Below are 20,389 nucleotides of genomic sequence, written 5' to 3'. Positions count from 1 at the left end.
CAAAAAAGGATCTGTTTGCCTTTACTCTGTTTTCTGACATCATAGAAGTGTTGACTCAGTTGTAGGGTTAGCAAAATTTTTACTGTCTGGCTCAGAGCAGAAAATTGTTATTAGCTACATGGAATAAAGAAAAAGTGAGAGCACCCCATCAGCACCCAGACCTTTCAGCTTCTAGAAATTGGTCCCATTGGAAGCATGCACTTGATGTTAAAAATGACCTCTGCTACATGTTCTGAAGGGATGAAAAAGAAAACAAAGCAACTACTCAGGCAGTGTAATTGGAGAAAAAAGTATATATTCTGGTCCACAACGAGTTAACAAGCCTAATTTTGCTGATAAGCAAGGGGTGATCTGAGCACAGCCTAAACTAATATCTTTTTTTCATCCATCTACACTTCAATATTTCTATAACTTATTTCTCAGTTTTAATATTGCTTCCTTTTCATTTATAATTTCTTTAGTCATGATAATTTTGTAGAATGGGTGATATTAAATACTTGAATGCTAGGAGAGTAATTCACACTGTCAGGGTTTGAGGTGAGATTTTGTTCCACTTTTAGAAAGCTGCGGGAAAAGAGTTTCAGATAAGCATTAATTCATTGCCAATTATGTAAGAGATCATACTACATGTACACTTTCTATTCAGAAGAGCAAAAACATGTTTCCAAAAGTAGTAAAAAGACTGTCAGCTAGAATTTTGGAAAACATACTGGAAAGCCTGGCTGTAAATATACTTTGAGAATCCAAAATTAGCAAAGATGACCTACCTGATTTATTTTTTCATCTTGTTTTCGCTGAGATTTGAGCTACTTGTGGGCTATTCATGAACTGCATGAGCACATGGAATTAAAATGCTCTAAGGTGTAATGCATCTTAACACATGTATCCTGTCACCATGAATGAAGAAAATGTGCTGGAAATTAAGCCATGTGGTGGCCATATTCATCAAATACCTCTAGGTGTCCTTCAGTTTTTTCAGACATTAAAGCTGGTCTTCCTATGCAGGTTGGGAAAACAGCAGTGAGATTATCAAAATGGATATCGATGTTATGCAAATATTCAGCCATATGGATCTATCAAAATCACATTTCAGTTAATGAAAAAAATTATATTTGAAAGAGCCTGTTGAACCTTAACTATCAGAAATCATAACTACATACAGTTCCCTGCCTTTGTAAGTTCTCATTCAGGAATCCTAAAGAAATGCTTTGACATCAAAATGAGTTTGTCTGAGTAAAGATTGTGTCAAGCACTGCAAGGAAGCAAATTATGAATTCTGTATAATAACTAAAAATCTTAATTTCATTGTTACTGACATTCATTCCCACTAAGAAGAGTTAGTTTGCCAGATTTCTGTGTTAAAAAAAAAAATTAAAAATGTATGCTTAGTAAACCAAGCCTTCTAAAAACACAGTACAATACAACGAAAGTGAATACTAATAATGTCCAAATATGGTCAAAAGGAAAAGTATCCTTGTCAAATACTAAAATTAATCACATCTTGAACAAAGAAGCAACCATGATGCAGTGCAATTACTACAATGCTCTTCTCATTACTTACTACTAAAAGCTGTGCATGCTTTTTTTTACCCACAAATATAATCTCTGATCCAGAAAAACTAGAATACATGGTTTATTCTTTTTTCTTGTGGATAAGATGTTGATAAACACTGGTAGCCTAATGGCCATATTTTCGGATTTCCACTAAGATCATAAAAGAGGAAAAGTTTTCTTTAATATAAATTTTAAAAAACTCAAACTGGAGAAACAGAAGTACAAGTAACAATCCCTTCAGTAGACAGGGCTCTGTGTTTGGTTTGTCAATTTCATTGTAATAAATATTTGGGGGGGTTATTTAGATTTTAAAGGTGTTGTGTTTTGTTCTGTTCTGGGTTTTGTCCCTCAGTGTTACATTCTGTTATATTAAGCATTTTAAGTGTTAGAGTAAGGATTAATTAGTGAGGCTTTTTTTCTGTGTATCTCTACAACAAAGAAGAAATTGTAGGTGGTAAGGCAGTGCTCTCTTTAATTAGTACACACTTTTTAAACATATGAGACAGAACCATTTTACTATTGGCATCATTTCTTGGCTTAGGAATTACACAGTCATAATTCTCAGGATGATACTGGTGGGCTTTGGCAGAGCTGTGCAGTACTGAGACCTCCACACCTTGCAGAGGACACAACCTTGCCATGGATCACCTCATCTTTCATTGTTGGAGCTAATGCATACAAGCAGAGGTCATAACCTACATGTGAGATATATAATTGTTGAGCTGAATGAGGGCAGTGCAATGTCCACAGTCTTCTATGATGCATATGGTTAAAATAAAGAGAAATACAACAAATAGGCACATAAAGATCATATTGATAAGGTGAGCTCTTTTGATTCCAGTCAGCAGCAGCATTTATTTTACTGGTTAAAAATGAGGTATAAAGCAGAGTATTAGCCATGTTTCAAAGGTTGAGGGGAATGTGATAAGAAAAAGCTTGTGGTAGATCATTTGAGATGAATAGCTCAGCACTTTTAAGAATTTAGTGTCTATTTTTCCCATTCCTCAGCTGGGAGCTAAGTGACTCCTAAATCAATATCAAGAGACCATTCAATTACCAAAAAAAAAGGTGAGATTAAAAAGTGTACATGGACACATAATCATGAAGATATGGAGCACATCAAAAAAGTGGGAAAGGCCCAAAAGGAAGTATTTTTCCAATATGCTTGTACAAGTATTCTGCATTTTGTAGTACAGTACAGCATTCTGAAATATCATTCAAATATTTTTTTGTACCTGCAGCAGAGATGCTGAGGAAGTAACAATGATCACATTTTACAGTGACTGAAAGAAAAATATTTGGGGCATTCAGATACGGGTTTGGCGTGAAAAAATTATACTGTGAGAATTATTGAATGATGGGCTGTGGGCCAGGGGATTGTGAAGGAAGAAATATATTAAATGAATAAAATATAAAAAATTAAAGGAAGAAATATATAAATTAAATTATATTAAACATGGATATATTTATCCATGTTTCTAACATTTTTTATGATGGCATTTTTAAAGCTTCATATTTGCAACCGAATTATAATCTTTATTAGTTCTTACATTTAAAATAAATGTATGGGAATTTTTTTTCTGTTTATATCTTTTAATTTGCACCAGTTCGGAAACATCAACTGGATAGAAAAAGGTCAGTATTTACTCCATGATATTTTCATACCACTTGCTCTGGTGATGAATTCATAACACAAGGGGTATTTTTTTTAGTCAAAAACTTACTGTTTTAAGTCACTGTTTTAGCAGAGAAATGGGAGGGGTTTTTGTGCTTGCAAAGAAGTATCAATGCCTATACTGTTGATCTTACTAATAAAAATATGTTGATACTCAAGCAAATGTATTTTAGCATGCAGCATTACTTTGATCCTAATATGCTTACATGTCCAGAACTCTTGCTGCAGCATCCTGTAAATACCAGCCTTGGGGATCCCTTTAAATCCAGCATGTTCTGTGATTCTGAGTTCTCTGTATTTAATTCAGATGTAATAGCAGTGCGAATGTTGGAGCTGTAAGTTTTCACTAACAAGGTCCTAGACCCAATGTGAAATATTCTGAAACCTGTAGTGGTTTTAATGCTTTTGCAAATTCCCTGGTTTAAGGATTTCAGTCCTACAACAGTGCAAAAGGAACTACAAGCATGAGAAAAGGAGAAGCTTATAAATATAATAAAAGTAGATTTTGGATCAGAAAAAGAAATATTAAAAGTAATTTTCAATATATTATTCGTACTGTTTAAAAAAATTGCCAATTAAAAAGGAAAGTGCTTTAAAAGACATTGCTTTTTGTAAGGAAAATGCATAGTTATTACAACAAACAGAATAGGGTAATACTGAAGTGTTATTTTAAAACTTGAATCATTTTGATAAAAAAAGAGGGGTTTTTAATGTATGGAAGAGACATGCAGGAAAATATCTAATGAAGAGGAATAAAAACATATATGGAGAGCAGTGTCTCATTTCAGGCAGGTGTTGTTAGAAAATTAAATCATTGCTAATTACTGTTGCAATATTGTCTAACACAATCTAGGTGTAAAAAGATCTATAGTAAAGAAAGATGATTCATGGAGGAAATATTGACTGTCATACTTAGTCAGTTTAGATCCTAAAAGGGAAAAAAATCTGCAAGGATATTCCTCCCTTTTTTCTAGTGGGAACACTTGAGGAACAGCAAAATGCATTGGTGCTGTTGTTTCTGAGTTTGCCTACAAGTTTTGCTTTCACTCTATGAAAAAAATGTGGTTATCTGGGAGAAACGTCTTAATTAAATGAAGGGAATATAATCATTTAAGCAAAACTCACTCTGTCCAGAAATTTGTTAATGAACCTTAGACTCCTGATAACATCATAAGGTACAAGCTGTCATAAATATTTGAACAACAACTGATTTGCTGAAAGAAGAAATTCTACCATAAATTCAATTGTCATACAGGAACTGGAAAAAAAAATAAGGCCCCAACATCAGACAATATTTTTGGGCCTTCTTGTGTTCACTGTCAGAATGTCAACATCAGTGCAACAAATTGGGAGTACAAAAAGTCCCTCTCCTAAGGAATTTACAGTCTAGATACACAAGGTAGCAAACTATCTATCTCTACTGTTAGGAGTTGGAGGCAAAGCACTATTAAGGTTGTGGTTCAGACAACCCAAACCCTTTAGCAACATAAAAATATATACCTGAGATTGTGACCACACAGCTCACTCTCCAGCTCTGCCTAAAACCAAAGAGTAACAACATCCATAGTCCAATAATGTGAAGTACAGATCATATGACAAGAGCATTCTGGTCTGGAAATAGAGGCTACTATGATCATTTATCCCATTTGGCAATCCAGAATTCCGTCACTTTTCTACACAACTTATCCCCAAGGCACGGTACTCATAAGTGGAGGTGTAAAACCAGATGGATTCAAGACCAGAGGAAGAGAGAATAAAAGCTGCTACTCACAGCCCACCCAGTAATTTGGCAGTGACACCCTAGGACCAAGGGCTTCCTCACCCTCTTGTGAAGCCAGAGCTGTTGCATCTGAACTGATATGGCCAGGGCTGTCCTGCTGCCTGGCAGAAATGCAAAAAGCCACATTGCCAACCACAAGAGATCAGATTTAGCAGATCGAGACTACCCTAAGCTTCAGGTCTTTGTCCCTATTCATTTCATGTCTCATTTCTACTAAGGTCTGCACAGTCAAAGGAAGGCAGTCATTAAAAAAAAAAAAAAAAATCAAAAAAAGCAAAAAAACAAATAAACACAAAACCCAAATAGGACTTCATTTTTATACTACAATAATAAACCAAGATCTCCTTTAAACTATAGTTTTAACAAAATACTCTTGCTTTTCCTGTGAACTTACTGCTTCTTAGCCAACTTTCTTACTGAAAGATAATTAAGTCCAAGTAATTAAGAAAAAGTATAATAATATAACTTCTTAGCTACAAAAGAAGGTTAAATATCCTGTCATGAGCTTTGACAAAACCATCACACTGAAATATTTTCAGGATAGGCATTGTGCTTTTTTTCTATAAATTGCTAGTGCTTCCTAAAAATAAAATAAATTTCTTTCTTGATTTGATAAAATGCATTGTCTCCAGACGTCCAGATATAAAGGAAAAGATGAATGTGGAGGATGAGCTTTTTTTGTGCATGTTGATTCTCAACAACTTTGTCTTGTGATGCTTTGTGTGAGACAATGCGGCTCAGCAGGAGCCCGTAAGCGATCAAGAGTGTTTAATTACACTAAGCTGGACATGCAAAGATAAACTGAAGCAAACGAAAAGATATATTAACTACATAATCAGGATGCGTGATTTGAATTTGCCTTGATTGTGACAGCTGAATGTTTCAGAAGTTTTTTAATTTCAAATGAAGGAAGTAAATTTTTTTTTTTATTTGCTAAAAAGTCTATGAAATCCAGAAAATTTGTGAACTCTATTCATGTGACATAAATCCAGACGAAATCTTGGTTAAAGATGAAATCTTCCTTTTCTTACTTCTAAGGAATCTTACACAACATGAACAATTATATGTCACATTTGTGTTAAATGGATCCATGTATCTCTCAAATTTACATAGGACTGAAGTTACTTTTAGTGTCAAATGGCAAAAAAAAAGAGTATTACATTAATTTAAAAAAGCCCCCACAACTGAAGGGTTTAAAAATAATGTCCATCTGTAGTTGTTTATGCATGCTTTCAAATGAAGCATGTTGATGGAAGGAGAATGGAGTGGAGAATGGATAATTTCTGTTCAAGGATTTAAAAGAAGAGAAATGTTTTCATGCTCAGGACTGCTTTGAGTATTTCCAGATACGATTATTTAATGAATTTGTGGCCAACAAGTGTCAACCCATGAAATCAGTTACAAAGCACTGTAAATCTACTTGTATATTAACACCTCAGAAAATGGCTTGTGATTAAAGGTGGATAGGTTTAGTGGAGTGAGCTGAATAAAACAGTAGCAGCTAGCCAGCAGTTCAATCAATTAACCAGATTTCTAAAAATAGCCTGACCTTTTCATCTTCCTTTTAATTGGGAAGATAATCCTCTGATATAAGAAATATAATTGGTCTGTGCCATGCATTTGAGCCTGGGCTTACAAGGTTTTAAAACCACTTCTTTAAAGATAGAAATACATTGGAATTTAATTTTTATGTTTGGCTTGGCACCCGGAAGAGCTTTCTCTGTAACTACAGGAAAACATATGTCACATGGTTGCATTGCAGCAGCTCAGAGTTTTTGAAGTCTTTGAAGAGTCTTCATTTAGTCCCCAAAGTCACTCACTCAACTGTCTTGTACAATCACCTATTTGGATTTCTCACAGTGTGCTCTAAAATTAATGAACTCAAAAAAACTTTTTGAAAGTATTATTTAATATGTAGTACAAAAATTCTGAATCTGATTGCACCATAATTTAAATAGCAAATGTAGCAACAAATGGCTGATGTTTAGAAAGGATAGAGGTATAGAGCCTTTTTAAAATCTGGTTACAATTATGTTGTATGATTCTGTAATTAATATTTAAGTAAGGAACTTCACTTTTCCATTTTAAAGAGTGTTTTAAAAATATTATGCATCCACATTAATCAGCCACTAATGTTAGCAGTGGCATGAAATACATTGCGTAAAAACATCTGATGCTTTCTATTGTATTCTAGATACAAAATGGACTCTATTCATGCTAAGACAAAATGTAAGAGAAGTAAAAATGTACAACTATAATATTAGAAGGGAGCTTGAAAAATCACCTGAATCTTACAATGAAGACATCCTAATAAATATTTTTCCAACTTGCTCTTGAAAACCACTGCAGAAACAGTTTTATAGTGACATACATTAATCTGGTCCACTGTTTCATAACATTAGAAAGTTAATATCTTACCGATAGCTTCTTCATACAAAAGAAATGGATTTCTACTTGTCCTTTCCTATGATCTTCATTACTTCTTCATAGCAACCCGTAATAATTAAGAGACTGTCTTTCCACTTCCTGCCTCCAGCAAAGGCAATTTGATTATTTTTTGCTTCATGTACTCTCTAATATGCCTGCCATACATGTCATATTCTTCTGGGCTCTTTTTACTTTCTTAAACTGTGGTGCCTAAAAGTGACTGTGGCATTGCAACCAAGGATCACCAGTGCTAAGTAGAGCTGAATAATTGTATTCCCTGTTGTAGAGGGATGAGAGGAAATTTCTGTCAAACAGTGGTTGGCTTCCAGTTGTCTGCTTCACTCCACTGCCCCATTATGGTCAATGGTAGGGTACACTGTGTCCACATCCTAGCCTTTTGCACGTACAGATTTCTTTAGTTTAGTTTAAATGTACCTTTATTGAAAAGTTAAGCTAGGGCTTTAATATTTAAATATTTGCCATAGCTAGTTTTTAATTATTTGGATGTAGACATGAGTTGACTATATATTCTAACTATATTCTACTGTCTGGGACAGTTTATAGTTCTTTGTCCCTTCCTTTCTTTGCACGTTTGAAGATAGGTCTATGACTTTTCTTGTTCTGTTTTCAGTCTTCTAAGGATTTTCTACACATAGCATTATCTAAAAGTACCATTCATGTTTCAAATTCTTCACACAGTGCCCAAATACTTTAATGTGATTTTGAGAAATGTCTGGAACCATCACCAATGAATATTTCTTTCCAGAATCATACCCTCTTGTCAAATTACTGAGTTTCAATTCAAACTTCAATAAAGTAGGAAGAGAAAACTCAGTTTTTATTTGCTCTCCCCCTCCCCCCCCCCCCCCCCCATTAGACTTGAATCATTATTTATGCTAGTTTTTCTCTTATGCAGTTTTAGGATTTTATATTTTGTTATTTGATTTCTCTTACTCATGGATACTCATATGCTCTGCCCTGCTTCTGGATTTATCCTTACAACTCTAGGTTCCTTCTTTCTAATCTTCTCAGTTATATGATCCACAACCATAGCACTCTTTTACATGACTTCTTTTTGCTTTTCAAGTAGCTATGGACACCCTGAGTAGTTAAAATGTTCTTCTAATTGTGCTTATCATCTTCTTCCATTAACTAGTTTGATACTGTGCATTAATATTGTTTCTTCCAGTAACTGCCAGATATGCTACATTTCTGTCTCAGGTTATCTTCCAAAATGATCTATCACATGAGTTTCCTGAGTTCTCTATCACAGCTTGACTTCTAAACTACACTGGTTTTAGTTCTTCTATCACTTATTTCCTTGGGGTAGTTCACTTTATCATCTTGTGATTACTTTTACCCCACACAACAATGTACCTTTTTCATCTCAATTAATTCTCCCTGTAAAGCAAAACTAAATCTAAATTAGTTGGTCCCCTTCTAACCTTCTAAACACAGTTTCTTCCCTGTGCACTTCATGAGTGTGATTGTCAGTCTATATCCTGTCATAGTACTATATCATAGTAAAATTCTCTGCTGCCACCAATATCTAATCCTTGAATTGGGTAAGAAATTCTTCATCAAGCTCTTCAATAAAGGTCTTATGAATTACTGCTATTATTCCATTCTTCTTGTTTTTCTTTTACCAGGATAAAAATATTTGTGTCTCAATCTCGATAAAGTCTAGATAAAAATATGATGAACAAAGACAGTATTTCTTTCCTTACCTGTCTTTCCTGGAATATCAACTGTCCAAAGGAAAAAAAAAAAAGTTCCCAGAATTGTTCACATAATTTCCGTGATATTATTCATGTCATATGAAGAATTTTACCAAGATTTCTAGATATTCCAATCAATTTTATGTTCTTATCTTTCATTTTCAAGATCTGGCACCCTGGTATTTTATAATCAGCCCCAGGTTTGCTCTATGATTCTCTAAACTCTGTGCTATAGTAGCAGCTGGTACACTGCTATTTACACAGGTGACATTTCTAGTGGAGACACCACTTCTACCAGAAATTCTTTAGTTGAGAACCCCTTCATCATTTCCACTAGTCTTTTCTCTTGGATGGATGTTACTCATTGATAGAGAGGCCAGACAGGCAGATACTTCACTCTCCCAGCACAAAAGAAGCACAAGAGTTCTTGCTGATGAAGATCTTTAAGGGAGATGACCTGAACTGTCAGACAGAATTTCAGGAATTTTTTGATAAATATGTGAATAATTCCTCATTTCTTAGAGTAATTGAAGAACAATTTCTATCGTACTCTTAGCTGATGTAAATTGTCATTCCTCAGTTTACTTCACAGTTAATATTACTTAATTTTAAAACCAGTTATATTCTTTTTTTTTAATATTACATATAAAGGTTTGCAATAGCATTGCATCGTAGTTGCTCACGTAAATGAAAAGAATTTACTTGCATACAATGTAGTGCTAGATAGCAGTGACCAGGACTGCTGTTTACAGATTTGAATCAACTCAAATTAAATCTGACAGATCCCCATTAAGTATAATGTGAGTTGGATCAACTCTTTGTCACAAGCAGGAAAGGAAAATACTCTTCAATAACCTGTGGGGAGTTATGTCTAGTAAGAAAATATGACTGTAACAAGAAATGAGCTGAAAATATCTTACAACTAAAATGCTCCCAAGAATGATTTAAGAATAATACTTTAGCAGAAGACCATATCATTTTCTTTTCATACTCTAACCCTTGAAGAAACTGGATAACTCAGCATCATCTTTGTGGGCCCTAGCAGGATACTTTTAAGAGAATGTTCACTGATGTGAAAAACATCATCCTAAATGTGTCATCTCAGATATTTCGCAGATCTAACAAGCTGGTGTTTCCACACAGTAAGATGCTAATTCTAATACTGTCATAAACCTCAGTGTACATAATTGTGCCTCCTGAGATGGAAAACAAGAAGCAGATTATAATTCTTACATACAAATCTGTTTTCTCTTTGCTGAGTGGAGAAATAATCTGTGCTTGTCTTATGCTTGGTTTAGGAAGATTGCTCAAAAGGGCATCACAGAACCTGTGCTGGTGTTCAAACTCAGTTCTACCAGTTTTTGTCTCTACTCTTCATCTCCTTATCCACTTGCATATATGCAAAAGCTGTGGTTTGAGAATCCCTACTTTTCCTCCACTCAACTGCTATTGCTATAAACAGCAGGAACTGGAGAAGAAAGGAGGTCTGTGCAATCTGTTTCATACTTCAGTAGGTGAAAAGAGTGGACATGAATTATGAGTGAGCTAGAAGTGACCTAGGAATGTGAATCTCAGGTATGGGAATAAATTTATAAGTGGAATTACAATTTGTATTCTTAATATGTAAAATTAATAATGAAATAATTTCAAATATTGACAACAGATCAAGCTGATCAAGAATATATGTGAGTGCCAGATACAGAAAAAAAACCAGAACAATACACAAATAATCTTTCTCTGTAATCATAAATATTTTGAAACAAAGTGACAACCAGATTGCAGAATCCATTGTGTGTGAAATATGCAGCCAGTTCAAGTCTTTAATAATGGGACCATGTACAGCTTGTTGTGTTCAAATAGCTGGGGTTCGGATTGTGTCAGTATTTCTACTGTAACCTCTGTTGTGGACTTATAGCTTAGCTGTACATGTTGGGAGCTTTTGCTGGTTTTGTTTTGCACTGAAGCTTAGCTTTCTTATGCACTTTCACCAATAAAATATTTAACCTTATAAAATATAGAGATTTAGAAGCTAACTAAAATACAATCAGTGCAGTTTGACTCTTCAGCCATATTGTGCTTTAAGAAGTGAAATGTTTGTTTCGAGCAATGGCATCTTTGATAGTGAATGAAATTTTGCATATGTGCCAGTGCATTTTTACTTTAGTCAGTAAAGCATGAGTGATTTCAATTTAAGTGCATTTTAAAGTCCACTGAAGAAGGACTAAAATGTTGGGCTGAGCCAAGTCTTTACGGAGATGTACAGCTGTCTAAAGCAGAATCATAGGCATCTTTTTAAAATGCTGATTTTTAATGAAGAAAATATAGAAATTAATGACTTTTCAAGGTACCAGTTTTCCAGATGAAAAGCAGCAGACAGCTAAAATGCATATCTTCCTCACTTCAGTAGTGCTGGCTGGCACTGAGTATGCCTTCTCCCTTACATGCCACAGCAGTAGCTCTGGAACTGTCCTCCTGTAGAGGCTGTAGAGAGTCCTATGATCATTTGCAAGACTTGTTTAATGGATTGTGTATCATAAAATTTATCATGTATTCTTTTTGGATACAGTTATAGCTATTTAGTCTGAAACCTACACTCACTAATTGTGTGTGATAATTTGAATATTTTTGAAAGGTATTTCAGACCCTGAGACTGGCTCAGTTGATCAGAGCATAGTGATAATAACACTAAGCTTGTGTGTTCAGTCTCCTATGGTCCCTTTATTTAGGATTTGGACTGGATGATTCTTGTGGGTCCCTTTCAAAGCAGAATATTCTGTGCATCTGTAGTTTTATTAAAAATATCTCAGTAGTAACATTCTGCACAGCATTGTGCCAGAATCGTGGTGAGAATAGCAATTTACATTTGTATAGTTTCTTTTATCCTATGACATGTCTGAGTTGTTCACAAGTATTAATACTACTTGGTTTAGTGGCTCTTTATTTTAGTTTATAAAGAACCTAATCACATGTTTAGTTTACATTACTTTTGTACTTTGAGACATTTCTAGCGTACCTTGCTATTGATAAAATAACCTGTATTGCTTAATTTCATTTTGTTTCTATTTGCCATGAGTAACTACTGTAAAAATAGTTTAAACCAAATAGTTCTAATTCTACAATATCTCTTGGTTTATGATTTTTTTTCCATGCTAAGCAGCAGCAGCAGCAGTGTCAGCAGCAGTTCTTGTGGCATGCCAGGAAGACCAGGAGGCTCGTGAGGTGTCTGGAGTCTGGGTGTCCACATGGCCTATTAAAACCACAGGAAGCTCCATAGAAATGGCCCTTGGGAGTGCAAATGACCAGGAATGACAGGACCAGGTTGTACAAAAAGGGAGAAGTGCCTGGGAGGAGTGTCATGGAATTTCACTGCTCAGTTGGTGCAATGAGGACAGCACACTCTGACAGGTACCAGGCTGTGCCCTGCTCTGCTCCTCCACAGCTGAGGGCATCTCTATACCAAGGTACACAGTATAGGGGACAAAAAAGAGGAGCTGGAAGCCACAATGGAGCTGGAAATCTTTGCTCTGATCACTGTAGCTGAAATTTGGTTGGATGAATCACATGGTTGGAACACTGCAATTGATGGCTATAAACTGTTCTTGAGGAACAGAGGTAGAGGTATTTGCTCTCTACCTAAACAGATGGATTGATTGCACAGTTCTTTCTTTGAAAAGCAGTAATGCACAGGTCAGAGTTTATGAGTAAAAACTAGAGATCAAGACAACAAAGGAAACCTTGTGGCTGGTATTTAGCAAAAAGTACCTGATCAAGGGGAGGATGTCAATGAAATGTTCCTACTTCAACTACAGGAAGCATTATGCCTGCAGGCCCTGCTCCTGATAGAGTATTTCAGCCACCCAGACACTTGCAGAAAAGGCAGCACAGCAAGCTGCAAGCAGTCCGGGTAACTTTAGGAATGCACGGAGGAGGACAACTTTTTAATCCAGGTGATAGTAAGCCCAACCAGAGGATGTGTTAGATGTGTTGCTCACCAATACAGATGAAGTTATTGGAAAGGCCAAGATTGGTGGTATCCTGAGCTAGAGTGATCATGCTCTGGTGGAACTCATGATCTCAAGAGATATAGATTAGGTGAATAGTAAAGACCCTGAAATTTGTGAAAGTAAACCTTCAATCTTCTAAAGGATCTCGTGGATGGGAACCCTGGGAAACTGCCTCCAGGGATAAAAACATTTTTATTAGAATCAATTCCTTTGCACAAGAAGTCAGGCAAAGAAGGCAAGAGATGAGCATAACTGAGTAAGGACCTTCAAGTTAAACTGAAACACAAGAGGGACGTGCATAGGCAGTGGAAGTGAGGACACGCATTCCAGGAAGAATGTAGACATTCCAGAAATGTAGACATTCCAGGAAGAATGATGCCCAAGAGTGTAGGGATGGGATCAGGAAAGCAAAGGCATAGCTTGATCTAAATTTATCAGGTTGTGTAAAAAAAAATATCTTCTACAAGTATGTCAGTCAGAAAAGAAAAATGAAAGAAATAGTACAGACCCCACTCACCAATAGATGAGGCAGAGGATCTAGTGGCAATGGACATGGAGAAGCCTGAGGTACTCTAGAACATTTTGCCTCAGTTTTAACTAGAAATTGTTCTTCCCACATCCTTGGATCTTAAGACAGAGTGTTCCTGGAACCCAGTGTACCTGACAGAATACAAGTCCAGGGGACCTGGTTGGACCCATTCCAGGGTCCTGAGGGACTTGACCAATGTAATCTCAAAGCCAATCTCCATCATACTTGAAAGGGAATCACAATCAGGTGAAGTCACTTGTGGCTGGAAAAATGGAAATGTCACACTGATATTTAAAAAGGATAGAAAGGAAGACCTTAGAACTACTGATCAGCCAGTCTCACCTCTGTACCCCTTAAGATCACAGAAGAGCTCCTCCTGGAAGCTGTGTCAAGGCATATAGATTACAGGAAGTGAATAGAGATGGCCAATATGGCTCCACCGAGGACAAATGGTGCTTGATTAATCTAGTGGCCTTCTACAATGAAGAAACTGTGTTGATGAATAAGGTAGGAGCAGTTGTTGTCATCTATCTTAATTTCTGTAAGACTTTTTACATGATCCCACATAGTATTCTTGTTGCTAAATTGTAGAGGTATGGAGTTTATGGACATGCTATTCAGTGCATGAGGAATTGGCTGGACATCTTAATCAAAAGTGTTGCAATCAACAACTCAATGTCCAAACAGAGATCAGTACTGAGTGGTGTCCCTTAGAGGACTGTATCAGGATTTGTACTCTTCAATACCTTTATTAGGGGACAAGGAAATACAGTTTTAAATTGAGAGACTGCAGGTTTAGATTAGATATAGGGGTGAAATTATTTGTAATGAAGGGGGCGAGACACTGGAACAGGTTGCCTGGAGAAGTTGCAAATGATCCATCACCTCATTTAGTGAAAGATGCCCCTTCTCACACCAGGGATTTGGAACTAGGTTTTCTCCTTAGATTGCTTTGCACCCAACCCATTCTATGATTCTGAGTTTCTATGGTTCTATGCTTACAAGAACCTCACAGCTAATATTGCTAAGAAACACCTGTATACACTAGGCTTCAATAAATTATTAGCAAGAAGTTCTTGGGCCTTAAGCAAGAACTTTAAGTTTTTTGCTGAATCTCAGCTTATTCTGTGATTCTGTGATATTGTGTTTAAAGTTTGGTACTGCTGCTATTGAAACAGCAGACTTTCACAACTGACTCTCATGGGAAGAAAATTGCATGTATATTGCATGCACCATTTAAGTAAAAGAGGATCTGGAACAGCATTCTCTATGACACTGATTTCTACCAGTGCCCTTAATACTGAAGGCTACTTTCTATTCCCACTGAATCCAATTTTCCTTGTCTTAAATGTTAAGAGAACTCCTGAGATTTTAATATTTGACTAATTTAGATGATTGGTCTTCAGCTGCTGCATGAGACAATTGTCTTGTCTTTTTTGACCACCAAGGAATAGTTCAAATACATCAGACATGTGAAGAATACACCATTTTATTCTGTAATGAAGTTTATGTCACTTACAATGCTCTTCTGGGATTACTTAAATTGGAGAGATGTGCTGTACCATTTATGATGTTATCTACGTGGTTTATAGGGAAAATGTCCATGCTGTGGTTAAGAAGCAGGAAAGGAATTTCCCTACAAATTATGGCCCTATAGTGGTCACTCACAAAAGAAGTATCATGTGTACTCTGTTCTATGGGAGTCTCAGGGATTGATCATACATGGTTTCCACAGGAGAAAGATAATCTTGTGTATACCTACACTATCCTATTCCTGCCCATCTGAACTGTAAAATTTTTTACTTTTGCTATTGTCACTCAGACCTTTAGACATTCATCAAGGACCCACATATCTCCAAGCACTAAAATCTGCCAAGCACTAAAATCTGTCCCTTTTCCTAACATTCACAAATGTTGCAGTCTGACAAAAATGGACAATAGTATATGAACCAAAAATCTAAACCCATGGCAGCCCTTTGGACTGCCAATATATCCCTTAGCCATTGGGCTATTCCTTCCATAACTTACGTAAGGATGGAATATTAACAAGGTCAGCTATGACTAAAATCGTAATATATAGCCTATGCATTGGCAAAATGTTGCAACTTACATGTTACAACTTGCAAATATATTCAATATTTTAATAATGTTCAGCACAAATTATACTAAACTCCAGTATGACTTTCACTAACCTTCCTTCTGAGAGTTCCTTATAATGAATGTCACAAGCTGTTCAAACAAGTTCTTTAAAGAGATCATCTTTGACAGGACCAATTTATTACCTCAAGATGTGATGTAACACTTTGTACTGCTGGCTGGATTCTTATTCATTTTCTTCTCATTGAAATAATCCTTTCTTGAGAAACACATCATTATAGTCTACACATTTACCTTAATGTGAAAAAGAAACACATCTGGAAACAACTTATCTGTTAGTTATTTCCTTTTCAGTGAGTCCAGAGCATTTGTTGTATAATATTCCGTTCATGAGGTTATCTTTCAGTAATGTCAGATGCTTTTAAAGACTACAATATACTGTTTTTTCTTTTTTCCCCAAACAGTCATGACAACCACAAAACCAGAACAGGAGAGTTGCTTTTTAATTAAAAGTAGGTTTGAAGATCAATAACAAAAAAACAAAGATTCCTGAGCACAAAACTTTAGTTTTGCTACTAAACTGAACCCTAGTTACAGTTATTGTATTTCATTGTGTGTCCTGATCACACAGTGGGATATTTGTTCTGCTTAGCCAAGGTATCCGATTAATTGATATGAATTGGATAATGTCTTGATTTCCCATGGATTTAATAGCTGCCATTACAGGAAAATTGGCTTGTTGTCAGCCAACAGCATTAGCTTTCCCTGAATTGTGGTTAAAGGTCATAAAACAGCACTTAGTTTGATTTATTTTATTAATCAAAGCCATACGTGTTTTATAAAGGTCTCATGATCTTGCATTTGATATCTGCAGTCTGATATGAATCCACCCCATCAGCCTTTAAAGCTTTCAGCACCTTGAGGAAATGTGCTTGGATACTGCTGGCATTCTCCTCAGAGAACACACTTTAAAGATACCCTTGAAATTCTGCAAGTAGAAGCAAAGCTTACCTAATTTCTAATAAAAGTAAGAATTATAAGCAATCTGTAAGGCTTTTCAGAGACATGGTATTGACAGAAAGTTGGAAGATTTGGACCTAAAGGTCCACTTTTATATATCAACCAACCAACAGCATCACTGCTTAAATTTCCATTGACCTATGCAGAACATTTTGTACCATTAAAGGCTTCAGTTAAGTCCATTTTATTAAGACAGAAGGCATTTTTACTAAATTATAAAGAACATAAAGTTTGCCCTGTACTTTTGTCCTGTACTTTTCCCTGAAGTCACACTAACATATCTCAAAAAAATACTGCAAGTAATTAAAAATCTTCTTTTCCTTGACTTAACAACAAAGATAATTGAGCATTAAGCATATGGTTAGATAATACTACTGAGTCACAAAGCTTTTTTTTGAAGAATAGAACAATAGCTGAAGTTCTGAATTCAATAGACATCTGTTCTTAGGAAAAGGGAAATTTACATGACATAATAGGAATTTAAAACAAAACCCCCTAAACTTACAGAAAGGAAGAAATAATTACCTCTAGCCTGTTATCTGAGAGAAAATTTTCAATGTGAAAATTAATAATTTTTAACATTCTTTTGCCCTTCGCTATAATGATATCTAGAGTTTTTCTTCAGTCTGAAATGCAAAATACTAATTCAATCATGGTGATCTAGGACAAGATCCTAAATGGAACATGGGTAAGCAAGAACTGTCACTCTGATTTTGTAATTTCATTTCTTAAACAAGAATACTGTATATTTATGGAGTTCTCAGATTTAAATGAATTTATGCATGGATTGAGTGGTTTCCTTTAGAGACCTGTGGAACTGGAGCATGCAGTAGGGAAAAAAAAGGAATTCCCAGCTTCAGCATCAAAGAGAATAATGAGTATATCTACTAAAATATTTCATTTCTAATATCAAGGTAATAATACATTTCAAAGCATTTAATGTTAATTACTTCATGCGTAGGACTGAGAGAAAATAATAGTTATAGAAGTATTAATTGTTTAAAAATATTAAGTATGTTTCAATTCTCACTCAAAAACCAGTCAGGAACCATTTAAACAATTATGTTATATTTTATCCCTTATTTAGGAAAAAAAGACAGTAGCATATATTTAACTAACATTCTAACATTTTATGATTTTTCTAACAAAGATATGATATTCTTGAAGCTGAACAGTTATTTTGTGGAGGGGAAAAATGGAAACTTTTGCAAATTACAGTGCAAATATTAACAGTACTCAAAGTATTATATTCAGTGCTAATAAGAATAATGTTAGTGCAATTTCCAAGCCACCTGCTCAGAAAATGGTTTGCTACATGATGTCAGTTATGTCACTTTTAGTTTCAGTAGTTAGTCAGACAACTGGCAAAGAAGCAAATCAATTTCCTTTAAAAACTTTGAATTTGTAAAGGGTTTTGTTTCCAGAAGGTAAGTAGACTCGACAGAAAGAATCAAATATCTGAGTTCTAAGAAATTTGTTGCCTAAATAATTACATTTTTGAGCAGTAAGTTCTCTTCTGTAAGACTGTAATTTCTCTAGGCAGAGGAAGATCATTGATCCTTTTGAATGTGTTCAGTCTTATCTAACTATTCACCTGTTTGGCCCACATTGATGTAGGCAGTCTATAAAAATTTTGATGCTTTCTCAAGTTTTACATTCAAATTTATCATAAATTATATCATCATAGAAAAATGAATACAGAGATGTGAGGAACAGATTATGTGAAAAGATAAAAAGTTCTGCTTTAAATTACTCATTGCTATAGAATGCTGCAGTGCCAGCACAATGGCACTAGAATGGGAATAAATGAAAAGGAGGGGAGAAAGCAAACTCAAGGATATCAACACAAAATGTACTGGGTTTGACTGAGATACATATAGTTTTCCTCACATCTATCCATACAGTGCTGTTAAGACTGGTGACAAAAACACACCAATATTTTCCCTGTTGCTGAACAGTCCTTGCCCAGTGTCCTCCCGGGGCTCTCTGCTCCTTCTTCCACCCCTCAGCAACAGGGCTTGGCGTGAGCAAGAACCTGGGAGTAGACACAGCTGGGACAGCTGGCCAAAGCTGACTAGAGATACCCCATGCCTCGTAACAATTATGTTCAGAAATCAAGTGTGAGTCTGCATATTTCAAAAGAGAGCCATTGCTTGGGGACTGGATGGACATTGGTCTGGCCATGGTGACTGAGTTTTTTTGCATACCTTGGGGGGGGGATTCTTTCCCCCCACTATCTTCCCCACTTTACAAAACTATCATTTTCTTGATTCATTAATTTTCTTGCTTTTTGCTCTCTTAATACTCTCCCCCATTTGAAAGGGGAGTGGAGGGTTGTGGTGCACAGGTGACTCCATGGGGACTTATCTTAGCCACCTGGAGTTAACCCACACCACCAAGGTAAGAGGAATTGCAAAGCAAGAATAGGCAACCATCAATGTAATTCTTTCTTCTCTTTTAAAAATCTTTTCAAAAGGGATGGAGGTCAATGAAAGGTAACCACACATGAGTCCCAGAACTATTTCTCAGCAACTGTCCATGCTATTAGATCTAACCCTTTGATTTAAAGACTGAAGGACTTGTCTGCCAATATAGGGCAACATTATAGATTACATTTAAAAAAATGTGGATGTGATGGAAATTGGATTTCTGGCAATTTCATTATGCTTAATTCCATTGACACGTAATATTAAAGCCATAGTTTCAATGACCAAATCTGTATCACTAAAAAAGAAAAAGAAACATGCTTCAGCTTTGGGATACTGTTTATTCATACTACCTAAATTATTACTGTGTTGGTTTTACTGGCATTTTCCAAGAAGATTCCCATGCATGAGTTTGGGAGGACCACATGACAAAGATCATTCACAATGGGCGGCATGGAAAAGTTTATAGTGGTTTGTTTCTCCCCGTCCTGTGTAAACCTATTTCCACACTCAAACATAAAAATATAAGCAAAACTGTATAAGTGTGTAAGAGCCACCTGAAACTGAGGTGAAATCACATGATCAAGTGTTGTGTGAATGATATGCACCCAAATTATGCCATTTGACTTCTAGGCTAGTGGTAACCTGATCCTCTGTTATTTATCAGTACAGATGAAACAGATGTTTCCACCAGCTGCTTTCCTTAAGTATGCAATATCATTCATATTGTAATGCATAAATAGTATTATGCATTTTGCCAGGTTAAGAAACATTTGCAGAAAGAACTGAAAAATTCTGATGATAGCACAACTTCTAGCTTCCAGACTGTGCTTTCCACAAGAATGAATACAATTTTTTTGATTGTACTGAACAACACAGTTAAGACTAGTATTTTAATTTATTTATCAGGCAACCTTATAATACTTAGGCATTTACTGCTTGCTTCCTTTTTTCATTTCAATAGCTTCATTCACTTTTGTATAGACCTATCTGAAAAGTGAATTTGGTTTAATTGTCGCTACTGATCAGAGCTGTAACTGTACCAGTGGCTATATTCAGGTAATCAAGTTGGTTTCATTAGTACTGCCAGGAGGGATAAAGCATTGTGTGTGAGCCAGTCCTCCTTGGGATCTGAGCTGGTCTGACTTTCCTCACAAAA

This window comes from Zosterops lateralis, assembly GCF_965231275.1.
Source record: "Zosterops lateralis genome assembly, chromosome: 4".
In the NCBI taxonomy this organism is placed as follows: domain Eukaryota; kingdom Metazoa; phylum Chordata; class Aves; order Passeriformes; family Zosteropidae; genus Zosterops; species Zosterops lateralis.
The sequence above is the reverse complement of the archived record's forward strand: the minus strand, read 5'-3'. Positions refer to the sequence as shown.